Source organism: Oncorhynchus clarkii, chromosome 18, assembly GCF_045791955.1.
Source record: "Oncorhynchus clarkii lewisi isolate Uvic-CL-2024 chromosome 18, UVic_Ocla_1.0, whole genome shotgun sequence".
Taxonomy (NCBI): domain Eukaryota; kingdom Metazoa; phylum Chordata; class Actinopteri; order Salmoniformes; family Salmonidae; genus Oncorhynchus; species Oncorhynchus clarkii.
In genome coordinates, this window is record NC_092164.1 from 40,540,369 (window position 1) to 40,552,420 (window position 12,052).

Consider the following 12,052-nt stretch of genomic DNA (forward strand, 5'->3'; position numbering starts at 1 on the left):
TCCTGGGCTGGCATGGTTACATGTGGTCTGCGGTTGTGAGGCCGGTTGGACGTACTGCCAAATTCTCTAAAAACAACATTGGAAGCGGCTTATAGTAGAGATATGAACATAAAATTATCTGGCAACATCTCTGGTGGACATTCCTGCAGTCAGCATGCCAATTGCACGCTCCCTCAACTTGAGATATCTGTGGCATTGTGTTGACAAAACTGCACATTTTAGTTGCCTTTTGTTCCCAGCACAAGGTGCACCTGTGTATTGATCATGCCGTTTAATCAGTTTCTTGATAAACCACACCTGTCAGGTGGATGGATTATCTTGGCAAAGGAGAAATGCTCACTAACAGTGATGTAAACAAATTTGTGCACAAAATGAGAGAAATACGTTTTTTTTTGCATATGGAAAAATACTAGGATCTTTTATTTCAGCTCATGAAACCAACGCTTTACATGTTGCGTTTATATTTTTGTTCAGTATGACCAAGTATTAAACATTTTAATCTATTCCAGTACCTTTACCAAAATCAATTCACAAAGCATGCATTTCCAATCAGCATTAGATCTACTGGGTCACAAGGTCGGTTCTCCAGACATCCATGATCACACTCCTGCCATAACCAAGTCCAAAGATGTGACAAACACAGTACTCCACGCAGCTGCACTCCCAAGATTTCCTAGAACGAGTCTGAGCCAATGACACAAGCCTCACAGATGTGCTTGAGGCCCTTTCCAATTCCCTCCGGGACAGAAAGGATTAGAGCGTTACATAACCAGGCAGATTCCCCTCATTGCTTGAAGGGGACGAGATTAATGCTTTATTGCACTGATGTGATAGTGTCCACGACAGCATTTCCATTCAAAAGGTCTGGAAAAGTATTTGATAGCTCAAGATTTCACATTCATTGTGTGTCCATCATTCATGTATAGAAATGTCATGACAAAATGCTGGTCATTTTCAGGAAACAGAGGGAGATTGGCACTTTTCATAGTTCTCTACAAAAACTAAGGTTTCGCCTTTAAAAACTAGCTAATAGGCAAGTCTTTTTGGGGATTCATGAGGGGGGGGGGGGGGGGGCTATTAAAGCATGAGAACCACTTGAGGGACCAAAGTAAACATATTTCCAGAAAGAAACCATCAGGCTAAAAAACTAGGCCTTTTAGACAGATTTCGGTAATGAGAACTTGGGGTGAAGCGTCCAAAATTCAGGCGAAAATGTCAAATGTGTTTGCCTCATTTTAAAGTGCCATAAACTAAGCATCTGGTCTTCAAAATTACAGTGGATTGTTGCAGATATCATGGTTTTCTAACTGAATTTGCTACTGCCATGGTTAAAACTGGTTTCATGAGAATCTATCACATGCGTGTCATTCAACAGGTTTCAGCATGCAGTCAGCGACAGGGCTTTAAATTACATGTGCGCGATAGTCCCCTATGAATACCACAGGCTTGAGCAACAACAGTGAAACAGAAGATACAGCCCTGCATGTTTGCCTTTATCAGTACCTTTAAGGTTTCGCAAATGTTCACGTCACCAACTGAAAGTGGACCTCTCACTTCCACAATCACCCAAACCTCTGGAGTAGATCTTCGGTTGGATTAAAGGTTTGATCAAGTAGACTTGAAGCACGTTTCACTTTCTAGAATAAAAATGGAGCCTATTTTAAAAAGGCATTTGGAGTCCTCTACCTCCCGAGTCCCTTTTAGAATGCATGTTGCGTAGCTTAGCTGGCTCTTTCAGCTGAACAACCCTCCTTAAAAGCATGTAGCCCTGACTACATGTGTATTGCTGTCTATAAAAAAAGTTTTTTAAAAGGCAGTCACTGAAGACCTAGGCTTACCAATACAAACAGCGTATGGCTCAGGTTCCTACAGCTATTAAAATGAGCATATGCTGTAGCTCTCATAGGTGTCATTAGGTTGTGGACCTATTAAGATTGAGCATGTGGCCTTGCTCTCTCTCAGGTACAGTTCACTTTGTAAGACATCCTGATCCTCTGACTGTCACCAGATCTGATTATGTTGTGGAGAGGTCCCGCCCCTGCTGTGTCAGAGAATCGGGCACTGATGCTGAACAGTTTGTAGAATACACATTGCCATTCCAGCCTCAACTTTGAGAGAACAAAACACTCAAGTAATCTACTTCCCTCTCGGTGTGTGTTTAGCCTACACATTAAAACACAGACCACAATACAATATTCTGATCTGCTGCTTCTGACACCCATTCCAGGCCCCAAAAGCACATTGTGCTATTACGCTAAGCCTGTTCCTATTAACACAGCTTTAGAGTCAAAGGTATAGTCTAGGCCAAGACTAATTAATTAACTCCACAAATGTTGTTTTAGAAGCTGATCTGAGATTAGCACACAATGGAGATTAGGCCTTTATACAAGGGAAAGTCAGAGTATCAATTAACGGTGACACGTGCCCAAAGCACTGATATGATATCACTGGAGGTCAGTGTGTACCCACAAATGTTATTATAGCAAGGAAAGCTCTTAAAATGTTTTAAATGGCTAAGAGACATGAGATAGGCCTACCTAATATTTATTCAGATAAATGTTTAACTGACTTTACAAGCTGTAACCTAGAACATGACTCATTCTTGTGGGATGTGCTTGATGTTCCGATTTCATTACCGATACACCAGTTGACACCACCAGAAATTCTTTAGGTGGAATTTCAGGAAGTAAATGTTTCAAGCAATTGAAAAAAAATGATTAGCACTTTGACAAGGCTCTGTGTGGTTGTAATGATTGCAAACTCAGCCAACTGTAAAACACAACCCAGACGAGACACGGTCGCGATTAATAAAACACAGGTGACTGACGTAATGGAGCCTGTGCCGGCTCCTCCAGGCCCACCGGGGCCCTGTCAGGCAGGGGTGGGACGATGGCTTCCAGGTGTGTGGTTTGAGGCTGTAGGGGTGGGCGCCTGCCACCTCTCTTCCTCCACACAGCTGCTGCTCCACAGAGCGAGTCATACAGCACAGACACGAACAGAGTCAACAACTTCTCCCTTGAGGCAAATGTGCACTTGATAATTGAGTATTCGTGCTGGCATCTCCATATCTTTTAAGGAAAATATGACAACTGCCAACTGGGCTTGAGATATTTGCAGGACAGACCATGGCAGTACAGCCTGGCCTTCAAGCTTATTTAATGTGGCCTCTTAACGTGGTTGTGCACAAATAGTCACTGTGTACCGGCCTGAATGGCCTTTATCATTGTTGTGGTTGGATGGTAAAGTCTGGAGTGAAATGTGGGATGTTCCCTAAAATGTTTGCATGTCACTGTTACCAATTAGATCAATGGTGAAAAATCTCTCACTCCAAACACTAACGACATCTGACCTAATTGGACTGACCAACCAGCGATGTTGCAACAGGAGTCCATTTGCCGTCCTTGCCTCCTGAACTCCGACCCTCGGTTATCAGAAATCTAGAGCTGTACACAGAATTATCACCCCTTAAACAAACAGCATATAAAAACTTGCTGGTAAATGACCCTTCCACTGTCCACATATCATACGTACGTATATACTCTAAAATGTCATTACCACAAGTGAAGGCATTTTCAGCAGGTGTGACAGGATATCAGCCTGCATTCCCATCTTTAATTTGTTTCCCTATTTAATTTCTATAGAGCAGCTACTGGACAGTGAAAACAACAAGAAGGACAGTCAGTGTGTCAGTGGGGTGGAATATCAAGCGCACAAAGCCCTACCTCTCCCCTCTCCCGATGTATTATTTAATGGGGTAGTGGCACAATGAGCTACTCAGGCGGAATAACACTGATTGGCGTCTCGCTCGCTCTCCGAAACTGTGACGAGCAGGATCAGTTGCACACTTCAGTCTTTCCATCACAGCACAGACGGTAAAGTTTCTCTGCTATAGCGGGGGAGTGAGTAATCTGGCACTGGTTCAAATCACGATCTCTCACACATTATGACTTCACCAAGAACATCCCCCAGCTTTTAAAATACGTACATTGAATAAACAATGATACATCATGCTCTTTTAGAGTTGGAATGTGTGGTTGTGTCGTCAAATCAACAAAGACCCTCCAACACACATCTCCAGAAGGCAGCTTGTCCATTACAGTGCATTCAAAATATTCAGACCCCTTGACTTTTTCCACATTGTTACATTACAGTCTTATTCTGAAATGGATTCAATTGTTTGTCCTTACCAATCTACACAAAATACACCACAATGACAAAGTGAAAACGGGTTTAGAAATGTTAGCAAATGCATTAAAAAAATATATCAGACCCTTTGCTATGAGACTAGAAATTGCACATCCTGTTTCCATTGATCATCCTTGAGTTGTTTCTAAAACTTGACTGGAGTCCACCTGTGGTAAATTCAATTGTTTGGACATGACTTGGAAAGGCACACTTGTCCATATAAAGTCCCACAGTTGACAGTGCAAGTCAGAGCAAAAACCAAGTCTTGAGGTTGAAGGAATTGTCCATAGAGCTCCGAGACAGGATTGTGTCGAGGAACAGATATGGGGAAGGGTACCAAAAAATGTCTGCAGCATTAAAGGTCCCCAACAACACAGTGGCCTCCATCATTCTTAAATGGACATTTGGAACCAACAAGACTATTCCTAGAGCTGGCAGCCCAGCCAAACAGCAATCGGGAAGAAGGGCCTTGGTCAGGTGAGTGACCAAGAACCCGATGGTCCCTCAGAGAGCTCGAGAGTTCCTCTGTGAAGATGGAAGAACCTTCAGAAGGACAACCATCTCTGCAGCACTCAGACCTTTATGGTAGAGTGGCCAGACAGAAGCCACTCCTCATGACAGCCCGCTTGGAATTTGCCAAAGGCACCTAAAGGACTCTCAGACCACATTGGTCTGATGAAACCAATATTTAACTCTTTGGCCTGAATACCAGGCATCAAGTACAGATAGATCCTTGAGGAAAACCTGCTTCACAGCACCTCAGACTGAGGCAAAGGTTTACGTTCCAACAGGACAATGACCATAACGCAGGAGTGGCTTCGGGACAAGTCTCTGAATATCCTTGAGTGGCTCAGCCAGAGCCCGGACTTGAACCCGATCTAACATCTCTGGAGAGACCTGAAAATAGCTGTGCAGCGACGCTCTCCATCCAACCTGACAGAGCTTGAGAGGATTTGCACAGAATTGGAGAAACTCCCCAAATACAGAAGTGACAAGCTGGCAGCGTCATACCCAAGAAGACTTGAGGTGGTAATCGCTGGAAAGGGTACTTCAACAAAGTACTGAGTAAAGGGTCTGAATACTTATGTAAATGTGATGTCGTTTTTTTATAAATTTGCAAAAATGTTGAAACCTGTTTTTGCTTTGTCACCATGGGGTAGTGTGTGGGGACTGAGGGGGGACTATAATTTAATACATTTTAGAATAAGGCTGTAATGTAACAAAATGTAGATAAAGTCAAGGGGTCTGAATACTTTCCAAATACACTGTAGGTCTAGCCCAGTAAGAATTTATTCAAGAGAAAAAAGCAACTGAACAGGAAGAGAACTGGGTGGCTTATTATTTTAAATGACGGTAAATATCCATACTGAAGACTGACTTGCTATGGTCTTGCCGGTATACAGCACTTCCTTATACTTACGCTCTGGAATAGCTCTTGAAATTCAGTGTCAGGTTGAACACAGATGGGCAGGTCTACAATGCCTGAACTAAATGTTACATTGTCACCATATATTAGACTAATACAAGTAATGTCTGCAGTGAACTTGAGGTCCTGTCTGGATAAAACATCAATCCTGATGATGCTCCTTTTCAGTTTCTCTTTTAGGGGACATGGGTTGGTATTAGAAATGTTTGGTGCACTGAAAGATAATCCACCTGGAAGTGAATCAGTTTGTTTGGACATGACAAATGGAAATGAGTGCATTCTTCTATATTCTTCAGTTACAAATGACCAGACAAATCACCAATTTACCTAGCTACGAGGAACGATGGCATCAAATGACGACGTCTATGAAACGGGTGTATGCAGCGGTTTCCGATTAGGAATTCCGAGTTCGATTAACGTTCAATCGACTTTTCCCAGTCGGGGCTAGTTTTTTTAAGTTCCCAGTTGTTTTGAACACACTGAGGTCAGAGATTTCCGAGTTCAGATGTTTTGAACGCGACAAGTCAATTCTCGAGCGTTAATGATAAACATCGGTGTGACGTTTCAAATTGTACAAAGTGTCAAGAGGCACGTGCAGTTCAAAACAGTCCGCAAAGGTAACCATCAGTCATGTGACTCAACTGGCATCATCTCGTCGGGAACCCCCCGGCAAACCCACTCGTTTCATTCTCAACGACTTGAACGTGGGTAACCCTAGAGTAACGTTAAGTGGTATCATGCACACTTTTCATCACCACTTGAATCCTACCGTGGTTAGTCATGATGCTGGTTAGGAGCACTTCCCAAACGGCATGCCTAACTACTTCGCACAGTTGTTTTTGAAGTACATACGCCAACGATATGGCTTTTTAACTAAAGTCAGTTGGCTATAGCCATGGAGGAATAGGCGAAACCAATTAACTAATATTTACTATGGCTAACAACTGTAGCTAGTGTACCAGAACCCATTGGCTTTCAAGGAGTGCCAACACTCCATCGTTACAGTCAAAACGCTTAGTTAGCTATCACCCCCCCCCCCCCCCCCCCAAAAAAAAAAAAAAAAAAAAAAAAAACACTGCCCAGTGCCCACCTGAGAATGACTAGCATCCTAGCTGTAGTTAATACTCCGTCTCAATCGTGCTTTACATTTTTTAGCTAATGCTTTCATAGACAACCAGAAACTGGGTCACGTGAGTTATTGTTTGCCATCTACTTAGCTAGCAGCGCGAGCCAGGCTAGCTAGCCGCCTAGCCCAGCAGCTAGTAAACTAACACTTGAAGATCCTAAATGCTACAACAAGCGTTACAGGAAATTCTTCATATCACTGACTTCAACCTCCAATCGTTAAAAAGGACAAATACATTAATACTGCTAAACTCAATAAATAAAGCATAGTTTCTGACTGATTTTCTCGCCAACTAGTAGCTAGTATTGTTAGATAGCTACTGCGTCGATTGGAAGAGGAAGCATTCCTTAAAACGACTAGCCACAGCTGGGACCGGGAGCAACACATATCAATTGAACCCTGTAACGTTAGGTAAATTAGTTATATAAATAAACAACTTACCCTCTTGACAATATTTTTTGATTTTAGGGTCTCAATCTATCCATTGGATTTCTAATTCCATTTGGAAAGACTCTAGCACCCCAGCTCAAATCTCATTCTGATGCTGCGCAAATCCGAAACCTCTAGCCAACGGATCCGCCTCAAAATATTTAAAAGGACCGATGACGCCAGCATTATCACATAGTGAATCTGATGCCGCGTTGAAAACAACTGGGAACTCGGAAAACGAGGTCAAATAATGACGTCAGTGATCTTCAGAATTCTGAGTTGGATGACCGTTTAAAACTATTTTTTCCAGTCGGAGCTCATTTTTCCTTTGTTCCCAGTTGTCGTGAACGCGGCATAAATGAACACATCCCTTTCCACCAAGATAAGGTACAGTGTGATGCGTTCTATCTGTTCATTACCAAAACCAACCATACATATACCCAAATGATGGTTTATGGTCTGTACTTTATATTGTGTGATTTGAAAAGAGGAAGCTCAGAATAACTAATGTTGGAAATAGATTACATTGGAATATTAACTTGATATGTCCCATTTTCTCGTAGATCATGAGTCTTTGGATTCTTCCTAACTGAGTTGACTTCTCGGTGTGTTTCTGGAAGATTTTATATTTGCCTTGTGCACTCACTGCATTGATTTGCATTAACTAAATGTATGTCTGTGGATAGTATGCCACCCGGTGGCCAATGTGGGAAAATACACCAGTCCCTGAACCCTGGGTCTATTTAATTAGGGAAACGGTCTACCATTTAAGAACGAAACGGAAGCAAACAGAATGAAACGGAGAGGGCCCTACCTGCAATGGTCAAGTACAAACTCAACGGGTGTAGGTAGACCTTACAGTGAAATGCTTACTTACAAGACCTTAACTAACAATGCAGTTAAGAAAAATAAGTGTTAAGAAAGTAATTACTAAAATAAACTGAAGTAAAAAATATATATAAATAATACAAATTAAAAATAAGAAAAATTTAAAAATAACAAATAATCAAAGAGCAACAAAGAAATAACAATAACAAAGGCAAATACAACGAGCACCGGTACAGAGTAAATGTGCGGGAGCACAAGTTAGTTCGAGGTAATATGTAGTAGAGGTAAAGTGACTATGCATAGATAATAAACAGAGCGTAGCATCAGTGTAAAAATGCGGGGGGCAATGCAAATAGTCCGGGTGGCCATTTGATTAGCTGTTAAGGAGTCTTATGGCTTGGGGGTAGAAGCTGTTAAGAATCCTTTTGGGCAAAGACTTGACGCTTCGGTACCGCTTACCGTGCGGTAGCAGAGAGAACATTCTATGACTAGGGTGGCTGGAGTCTTTGGCAATTTTTAGGGCCTTTCTCTGACACTGCCTGCTATAGAGGTCCTGGATGGCAGGAAGCTTTGTCCCAGTGGTGTACTGGGCCGTACGAACTACCCTCTGTAGTGCATTGCAGTCGGAGGCCGAGCAGTTGTCATACCAGGCGGTGATGCAACCAGTCAGGATGCTCTCGATGGTGCAGCTGAAGAACTTTTAGAGGAGTTGAGGACCCATGCCAAATCTTTTCAGTCTCCTGAGGGGGAATAGGCGCTGTCGTGCCCTCTACTACTGTCTTGGTGTGTTTGGACCACCATAGTTAGTTGGTGATGTGGACGCCAAGGAACTTTTACCTCTTGACCCACTCCACTACAGCCCCATCGATAAAAATGGGGGCGGGCTCTGTCCTCCTTTTCCTGAAGTCCACGATCGTCTCCTTTGTCTTGATCACATTGAGGGAGAGGTTGTTATCCTGGCACCACACTGCCAGGTCTCTGATCCCCTCCCTATAGGCTGTCTCATCGTTGTCGGTGTCATCTGCAAACTTAATGATGGTGTTGGAGTCATGCTTGGCCATGCAGTCATGGGTGAACAGGGAGTACAGGAGGGGACTGAGCACACACCCGAGGGGCTCCCGTGTTGAGGATCAGCGTGGCAGATGTGTTGTTACCTACCCGTACCACCTGGGGGCGGCCTGTCAGGAAGTCCAGGATCCAGTTGCAGAGGGAGGTGTTTAGTCCAAGGGTCCTTAGCAAGTAGTCAGTTGTCTGACCTACACACACAAACAAACAACATTTGGATATCTTACTGCATATTGGAAATATAGATCTGTAAACACACAGATATAATGGGTTGAAATATCAACTATGATTATTCATGATGAATGTAAACTTCACTTTTTGGTAGCTGTTCAATAGACAACCTTCCAAGTCAAATTTGCTTTCATTCACAAATTTGATTTCATGCCATCCTGAATCTCCCAAAACATCCTCGATAGGCCCAGTCCACCATCAGTCCTCCTCTCAGACAGTTACTAGAGACAGAGAAACCATGGAACTGGACTGCCACATGTCAGGAGGCCATTCAACAGCAGAAATGCACTGGAAATGGCTGCTGTGCATTGCTCTAATATGTAACTATTTTGCTACCAACTATGGCTGGCCAGCCCATATGATAACTGAACTGGACTCGCAATGTGAAGAATGGGCATTCATGCTGGGGTGACTCATGCATTGGTCTGAGAAACTGCAGCCATCCCAACATCCTCCCGAGTGGCGTAGTGGTCTAAGGCACTGCAACGCAATTCTAGCTGTGCCACTAGAGATTCTGGGTCGTGACCGGGAGACCCATGGGGCGGCGCACAATTGGCCCAGCGTCGTCCGGGTTAGGGGAGGGTTTGGTCGGGAGGGATGTTCGTGTCCCATCGCGCACTAGCGACTCCTGTGTCGGGCCGGGCGCAGTGCACGCTGACACGGTTTCCAGGTGTACTGTGTTTCTTCTGACACATTGGTGCGGCTGGCATCTGGGTTAAGTGGGCATTGTGTCAAGAAGCAGTGTGGCTTGGTTGGGTTGTGTTTCGGAGGACTCCCAGCTCCCGACCTCATCAGGAGTTGCAGCGATGAGACAAGACTGTAACTACCAATGGGATACCACGAACTTTGGTAGAAAAAGGGCTTTAAGAAAAACAAAAAAACAAAGGAATCCCAACATCTCTATAAGGACATATGGACTCACAATGTGAAGAATAAGCATTCGCAATGTGAAGAATGAGCATTCATGAGCATTCATGCTGGGGTGACTTTAGGATGGTAAAACTAGATGCATGTGAAAATTTATGGTGGCCAGGGAGTACAGGAGGGGACTGAGCACGCATGAAAGCACATTTGTGAGTTAGTGGTCTTTGTGTACAATGCTTGATCAGAAATAACACATATGGAATCATGTAGTAACCAAAAAAGTGTTAAACAAATCAAAATATATTTTTTATTTGAGATTCTTTGAAGTAGCCACCCTTTGCCTTGATGACAGCTTTGCACACTCTTGGCATTCTCTCAACCAGCTTCATGAGGCAGTCACCTGGAATGCATTTCAATTAACAGGTGAGCCTTGTTAACAGTTAAATTGTGGAATTTATTTTCAACTTAATGTGCTTGAGCCAAACAGTTGTGTTGTGACAAGGAAGGGTTGGTATACAGAAGATCGCCCTATTTGGTAAAAGACCAAGTCCATATTATGGCAAGAACAGCTCAAATAGGCAAAGAGAAACAAGGTGGCGAGGTGCTCGCTCTGACAGTAGACCAATGTGATGGCCTGAGTTTTTCTAACCCAGCTTTGCTTTCTTTTCTATGTCTACATTTGACTTTTTGGTATATATCTAGCTAGCTAGCTTATAAAACCAACGATGTAGCGAAATGATGAATGCTTGTTACGTGAGGTCCATGTAGCCGAGTCTTTGGCATGGAAGGATATGGAAATAATTTAGTGACACACACTTTGTAGCTACTTGTTGTAGTTGCAGGGTCTTGATAACATGTGTTAATGGTTAATCATCTATATTCTTCTTGTGCCTCGTGGCTGATTCATATTATCTCAAAACATAAAGGTATGTACATCTCAGCATATTGCATTCAATTATTGCACTTGTGTGGGCTAATTACAAACATTTCATGACATATACCATCTTACTGTTGGATCATGATTATAAAAGGGATTTATGCCGACCGCAATGTTAGCAATTTCATTTTTTTAAACCTTTCGCTTTAGTTGTAATTGGTCAATAAGAATTCAATAGATGCATAAATACTGTTTTACCTCAATTAGCTACAATCTTTAGTTGAATTAATAATTTTGTGGTAAGCCATGTTGGATACAAGAAACACTGATTTTCTGTTTTGTGAGCCAGACTAATTAGAATAATGTAGTGCCCAGCATTACCGCCTGCAGAAGTGTGTTGAGTTGACATTTGCCCTAGCAGTTTTCAATAGGGTGGGGCACCGCTCAGTTTGCAAGGCAGGCTCAATGACTCCGGGGGAGAGCAAAAAGAGAGAGATAGCAAAGATGTGGTGCACATGTGTGATGTAGTACTCAATTTTCGGGTGCCACGTTTGGCTTGTGAGTACCACTTTCTGAACCAGTGGCCAAACCGGTGGCATCATTATGTCAAGTGTGCTCCCTCTCCGGCCTCTAGGTCACCAGGCTGCTCGTTATGGCTCACACCTGTCACCATCGTTACGCGCACCTGCGAGTCATCAGACTCATCTGGACTCCATCACCTCCCTGATTACCTTCCCTATATATATATATATATAACTCCCTTTGGTTCATTCCCCCAGGCGCTATTGTTTATTTTTCATGTCTGTGCTTCGTTGTTCTGTATTATGTTTTAATTTATTTATGAAATTATTCCAACCCCAAACCTGCTTCCCGACTCCCAGCGCACACGTTGCACTTTAAAAGTAGCGTTTGACTAATGTAGGCAGAGCTTAGTCAAAATTAGACTAGCTACTATGGTGGAAAATTACAAACTCTTATATACATGTGATGTATAAGCCTCAACCTTTACTTTTCCACATTA

The 12,052-nt window shown here is 43.0% G+C and overlaps 1 protein-coding gene across 1 annotated transcript in view; it reads right to left on the bottom strand.

Annotated features, from left to right (window-relative positions):
- Positions 1-7,477, bottom strand: part of LOC139373495 (phosphatidylinositol 4-kinase beta-like) — a 31,526-nt gene extending 24,049 nt beyond the window's left edge. Inside the window, exon 1 of the mRNA XM_071114078.1 lies at positions 7,179-7,477. The gene's annotated coding sequence lies outside the window, so the exon portion shown is untranslated. The remainder of the gene's footprint in view (positions 1-7,178) is intronic.
- Between the last annotated feature and the right edge of the window lie 4,575 nt (positions 7,478-12,052).